We start from the raw sequence: 6475 nt of genomic DNA, 5'->3' as shown, positions 1-6475 counted from the left end.
CACTAACCGTCTCTAAGTCTCAAGCAGAGGCCTTTTTAAAATCAAGGTGCAGTTCAGTAACCTTTGAAATAACAAAGGTTACAAGACCCCATTCCTACATATTTTTCTCTTAGTCAAAATTTATTTCAAGGCTTGAATACATTCAGACTAATCAAAATGGTACTAGTGTAACTTCTTATAAAAGTTTTGAAAAATATAGACACACCCCTCAAACACCACACTATCCGATTCTCAGAAGCAATGGCTATTTAACAAGATGTAAAGGGTCGATAACAGATCAATGAACTTTCACACACTTAAAGAGAGCATTTAGTAGCAAGCTGGTCAGACAAAACGCAAACACTTTCACATTTCCCATGTTTGCTATTAACTTTGCTTCATAAAGCCACTGATAACCGAGGTTTCTTTCAAGTATAGGATTTCTAACATTTAAAACTGTGTTTTTGACGTATTTTTACAAAGAAATGAAAAGTAAAACACAATCCAACTGTATTTATGAGTCCCTCTTCTCCAACAGCTTTAGATGTTTTTCTGAATACTTTTTACACAAAGTAAAGTATTTTTATTAACATCAGTTCTAATTCATTTATGCAGATTAGGGGAAAATGATTCATCATAAATTAACTTTAAAATTACCCGCTATGTTTCTATCTCTATCCCCCAGTCACCACCAAATCTGTTGCTACAGTGAACAATGATGCAATGTACTGTTTGAGGGGGCCCAAAGGAATCTGGAATCTTAATTTCCCACATATTAGTTAGTTGGAGGAAAAATCCACAGTATGAAGACTATTTATCTAAAATTTTATGCTTTTTCCTCAAGCGATAAGTACTTTTTAGACTAGCATTAAATTATATTGCGCTTATACAACTACAGCAATTTAGATTTGCCTTGGAACAAAATTAATTTCAAGGCCTTAAATATTAAAAATAAACAATTTTCTAACTATTTCATAGTTTAATTGGCTCTTAAACAGTTTTTCTGGGGAGGGAAACATTTTGTGTTCTTTAAGAAACGGGTACATGTAAAAGAATATGTGTTCATTTAAATCTTGAGAAAACCTGAAAATGAAGCCTGTTTTGTTTTTCCTAAAAAAGGAAAAAAGAACCAAAGAAAAATGTTGAAGAACAAGAATATTTACCCTTAAAAAGAAGAAGCATTATCCACGAAGAAGGGAGGCATATAGATTTGAAAACACTTATTTTACTGTCTTCAACAACAAAAAACAGAGGAAATCCAGAGGACTTAGAATTGAAGCAGCTCTATACAAAAATGAAGATGGTACACTGATGTGACTTCAAAGAAAATGACTAAAAGAAAATTTTACAAACATCTTCATGTTTGTAATGTATTAATGCACAAAATATTAAAAATACAAAGCCTGGGTTTCTTCCCTGTAGGTTTATCATAAACTTTCAATCTTCTATATAATGCATTCCCTTCTTTTGTTTTAAATAGAGATGGGGTCTCGCTATGTTGCCCAGACTGGTCTTGAACTCCTGAGCTCAAGCAATCCTCCCAGCTCGGCTCCCAAAGTGCTGGGATTACAGGTGCAAGCCACTGCACTTGGCCTTAATGCATTTACTTTTATAAGCCTTCTTTGTTTAGAAGTCTACACTATACAAGTGCATACATGCTGGTATTTTACCCTGAAAATTTCATTTTTCATCTTAAACTAGTGACTTGCCTTTTTACCCATACTTATACACAAGTAATACCTTTCTAGTGGTACATTTTAATCATTAAGTATTGTTTAAATCTTGATTTTTAAATGAATCGTTTTAGTGCTATGACATGATGGGCTTCATTTAGCAGTTGAAGCACCATATGGTAACTACACTGTACTATTTAATTCACAACTGTAGGAAAGTGTTTGATTTTTAAAACATAACCAAGATGAGGCTGGACAGTAATAAACACAGAAACACTAGAAAAGAGTGAATGAATAAATAAGACAATTTTTCATCAGTGGCCATTCATTGTTTTGCTTTTGGAAACCTGGAAGAAATTGTCTTCTTTGATTTTCAAATGCTCTGGTAAATGTAGTTGTTCCTTAGCTTCCTCAATATCACCTTGAATTGCTGAAATAAGTGACCCTAAAGAATCAAAGATCTTTTCTGGTCTGAGGTAGCCAACAATGGCCACATTGAGGATTTCCCCATAGAAGTCCTCTTTGAAGGTATGCATGATATGGGTTTCCATGGACTTCTTCGTATTCCTGTAGTATGGGTTCCAGCCTACACTCACCACCATCTTATGGACATCTCCACTTCCAGCACTGGCCCAACCATAATTAATGCCAGTGGATATATCAGCTAGAAGATTATCTACCACTTGCTCAGGAAAATTAGCTGTGGGGATGCCCAGCTGCTTGGAGCCGCGGCCGAAGCCATGCACCACTTGGCCGCGGCAGAAGTAAGGCAGATGTCCATAACGCAGTCCGCTCCGTGCATGGACTGCGGCCCGGTGCGCGCGTCGTGCAGAGCCGCCATCAACGCGGTGCCGGTCCAGCCGGGGGGGTGGCAGGAGTGTGAGCTCTGCCTGCTGCGGGGCGCACCGGGTCCCGGGCCAAGCCAGCGACACGCCACGGCGGGTCCCTGACACCGGGGACCCAACAAAAGCCGCCCAGCAACTCCAGAGCTGCGTCTGTCTACATTTTTTTTAAATTAGCTTGGTGTAGTGGTGCATGCGTTTATTCCTAGCTAATAGAGAGGCTCATGTTGGAGGATCACTTGAGCCCAGGAGGTCGAGGCTGTCGTGAGTCATGGTGTCACCACTGTATTTCAGCCTAGACAACAGTGCAAGACACTGTCTCAAAAAAAAAAAAAAAATCAGTGTGAACATGTGACAAGCCATTGTCTATAGGTAGATGAGAAGCCAGCAAAAAAGACTTGAAAGGAACAACAGGAGGAGAAAAACAAGAAGAGGGTGATGTCCTAGACGCAGATGAGGTTAGACGGTACCTTTCTCTGGAACTCACTGGAAAGACTCCATGACCGTCAACACATGATTAGCTGGAATAACCTGATTGCGCAATAGGAGAAAAAAATGCAAGTTGCTGGAATCACATTTACAGATATACTCAAATATGTTACATGTACGGGTAAAAGGCTCTTGTACATGCTCCACATACATCCTCCTAAATTTGTAAACCACAGCGATCTCTGAACCAAATCTTCTCTACTTAGAACTTTAGTTCTCAAGTGAAAGAATAGACAGTTAAATACTTTGTAAAGTTTTTAGTATGATAATTTTCAAACAATTTATTTTTGACAAAAACAGGAAGGGCAACCATCACCCCACATCCCTGAGTGAAATAGGAAGATTTGGAAAAGCACAGGAAGAGGGCAGGGACGTGAGGTCCAGACTTGTAGCAGCTTCTGAGAAAGATCTCACTCCGAGGACAAGCTCAAGTGCATGGGTGAAATGGCTAGGATGCACTCCTGGAAGGGAAAGTTGGCAGAGCCCTACGAAGAGGGGAGGCCCCCCACCCCCAGCAGCACCTGCATCAGCCCAGTGAGATCAGAGATGGGATGATGAGAAATCGGAGAGCAGAGGGTGACAGACACCCAGAGAAGGGGACAGAACCCCAGACAGAGGAGCACAGGAATGAGGGGAGACAGTCTTAGAGGGAGGAGGAAAGATGGAGCCTGAGGAGGATCAGAGCCTGAGGATGAGGGTTAGACCAAGACCTAGAGAGAGTGAAGAGTGAGGGCACAGAGTCAGAGAAGGAAAAGAGGGTCCTGGGTTGTGAATGATTCAGGGCTGTGGCCTGTGTACAAATTCTGATTTCAACACTCTGCACGATGGAGACTTTCCACCACAGCAAGACAAGGATAATAACAGAGCCCCATGAGGTTGTAGTGGGGGCTGAATGGGATCATTCCATTGAAATCTCTGGTGGAGGACGTGACCCACCAGGGAAGCTCACCTGCTATCAGTCCTATGACTAGATGTTGAAGTAGGCCACCAGGGTGTGCATGTAGTCATTGTGCGCTTCACCTGCAGGCAGAAGGGGGAGGTCAAGGTCTGGTCTTCCACCTTGACAGTGTATATGTCCCCCTCCTGCAGGACAGGAGCAGGAAAGCTCCAAGATGTGGCCCCATCCCCACTTCATTTTCTCCTCCCCCAGCTCCCCAGTCTCTGGAGGGACCATTACTTTGCTGTCCCGTTTCTGCTGGTCCTCACTAACTGGTTCCTGATCCTCGGCTCCTCATTCATTTCTCATCCTGCCTGTCTCACTTCCAACAAAACACTCCAAGTTCAAGCCTGTGCTCCTCGTTCCCTTCTTTCCCACACCCAAACCTGGCAGCTCCACCCTAACTCTGTCCAGTGCCCACTCCTGGCCCCCCATCTGTCCAGACTTCACTCAAACGTAGGTGCCCTGCATTGCTGTCTCCCCAACCTCTTCTTGAAAAGTCCACCAATGTGATGACCTCAAACACTGACCCAAATGCCAGCCTAAAACCCTGCGCCAGCTCCTTATGTTTTCAGGAGGGTGACTTGGGTGGAGTTCCTGCCCTTCCAGTCGCCTCTCCTCTGCCACTCAACAACTTCCTCCACCCCTCAACAACTTCCTCTGTCCCCCATATCAAACCTCAACCTCCCAGCTCCAGCTCAATAAATACTGTCACCATTCTTTTTTTAAAAAACAGGTCTCCAAAAGGAAACAAAGAGAAACAAATAAACAAAAACTGTTGCCCAGGCTGGAGGGCAGTGGTGAGATCACAGCTCGCTGCAGCCTTGAACTCCCAGGCTCAAGTGATCCTCCCGCCTCAGCCTCTTGAGTGGCTGGCACCACAGGTGCATCTCTGGGCCCAGCCCGTCCCCATGCTGTTTTGCAGTGATCCGTGTGCCTGTGCCCTGGCCCATCACCCCGGGGTTGTGCCTTTTAGTGCCCATGCTGCAGGCTTTGAGCTGCCAGCTTTGGTGTGTCCCCCAGCGGACGTGCACTGGACAGGGCCAGCAGCCTCGCTCACCACTGCTCCTGGAGCCCTGTGCCAAGTGCCAAGCATGGCTGTCACAAGGCAGAACTCACAAAGTTATTTTCTTTTGTCCTACAGTTCTTATAAATGTACAGGAACACAAAAGGGAACCTGTTTATGTAATAGTACTCAATATAAGGTGTGTAATCCATAAAATGGACAGGTAGCTGTGTCATAGGCATCATTAAGCCCTACCTCTGGCTGACAGGTCAGGCTCTGAGACCTCAGGCCAATGTTCTCGTCTCCGAAGTCCTACACCAGGTCCAGGGGATGGTCTCTCTTTGATTTCAACCCTGGGGACACCTGGCCATGCCCCGTCCCTGACCTTTATGCTATTTAGTGTCCACCATGTCCACTAGGGGCTCCTTGAGGGCCACATCTTTGATGCAAGACATGTTGAAGCCATACAAGTCCTCCCACCCGCGGAAGGCAGGCAGGGAGGAGGGTGAGCCTGCAGCAGCCCACTCGAGGCCCTGCCCACTAGCTCCCCGGGCTGCCCTCACAGTGGATCTTGTAGACTTTGGACTGCTGGTCCTTGATGGCCCTCACATACGGTGTGGCTCGGTGTGGAAGATGAGGCCATCAGATGCCTGCAGAGGGGTAGGGTGAGGGAAGGAAGGGTGGGGCTTGGCAACATTGCTCAGAGTCTCACCAGTGTGGCCTCCTACTCTGGTCTGAGCCACCGTGATGTCACAGCTGCACTCACACTCACCCTCTGGTCTGCTTCCCGCAGGGCCACCAGAGGACGCCCGGAAGCACCTCAGTCAGCTCCTGTCCTTCGGAAGTTCTGGGGATTCTGAGACCCTCCCTGGCTGCTCTGAGAGGAAAAGCAACGTTGTATGGGTCCCACAAGGCCCACAAAATCTGCACACCCCCTGCCATCCCTCACCTCTACTCCAACTTTTATTGCCGTTCTAGACCCTCCTTCCACACTAGCCCTTCCGAGGCTCCACACGCAGCAAGTACACGCCTGCCCTGGCCGTCCCTCCACCCGGAATGCTTCTCTTCCCAGATCTGAGTGGCTCCTTCCTGTGCTTCATCCAGCTCTCAGTCACCTCTCCCAGGGAGGCCTGCTGAAGCCCCAGCACCTGGGCCATTGCCTTGCTATAGTTTTTCTGTCCTGATGAATCCCCCAACACCGCACCATCTCCCTGCCAGAACCCAGATCCAGCGCCTGTTACACCTGGCTTGGGCTGTGGCTTTCTGACACCTTGCAGCCAAGCCCCCATATTAAGTCCTGTCTGAGGGGAAAAATGAACGTGGTTTCACCTTCTCCCTGGACCCTAGCCCACGTGAGCTGCACACATTCCACTGAGGGCCTCACCAGCCACTTATCCCCAGCATAGAGCATGGAGTTGAGCATAAACAAGTAGATGGAGGCAGTAGCCCATCCACTCCCTGATCATGAGGTCCACCTTCTGCACTGGCAGCTCCACCTCCTCCACCTTCCCCTTATGATGGTCACCACTGCAGGGTGGACAAGGGCAGC

The 6475-nt window shown here is 46.5% G+C and overlaps 2 pseudogenes; both read right to left on the bottom strand.

Moving 5' to 3' along the window:
• Positions 1-1939: 1939 nt before the first annotated feature.
• On the bottom strand, positions 1940-2454 carry LOC116546376 (annotated as a pseudogene).
• Positions 2455-3950: 1496 nt separating this feature from the next.
• LOC116546375 lies at positions 3951-6437 on the bottom strand (annotated as a pseudogene).
• Positions 6438-6475: the final 38 nt, after the last annotated feature.

This window comes from Sapajus apella, unplaced genomic scaffold (assembly GCF_009761245.1).
Source record: "Sapajus apella isolate SASKATOON/1434 unplaced genomic scaffold, GSC_monkey_1.0 scaffold817, whole genome shotgun sequence".
NCBI lineage: Eukaryota > Metazoa > Chordata > Mammalia > Primates > Cebidae > Sapajus > Sapajus apella.
This window is presented reverse-complemented; position numbering and strand designations above follow the sequence as displayed.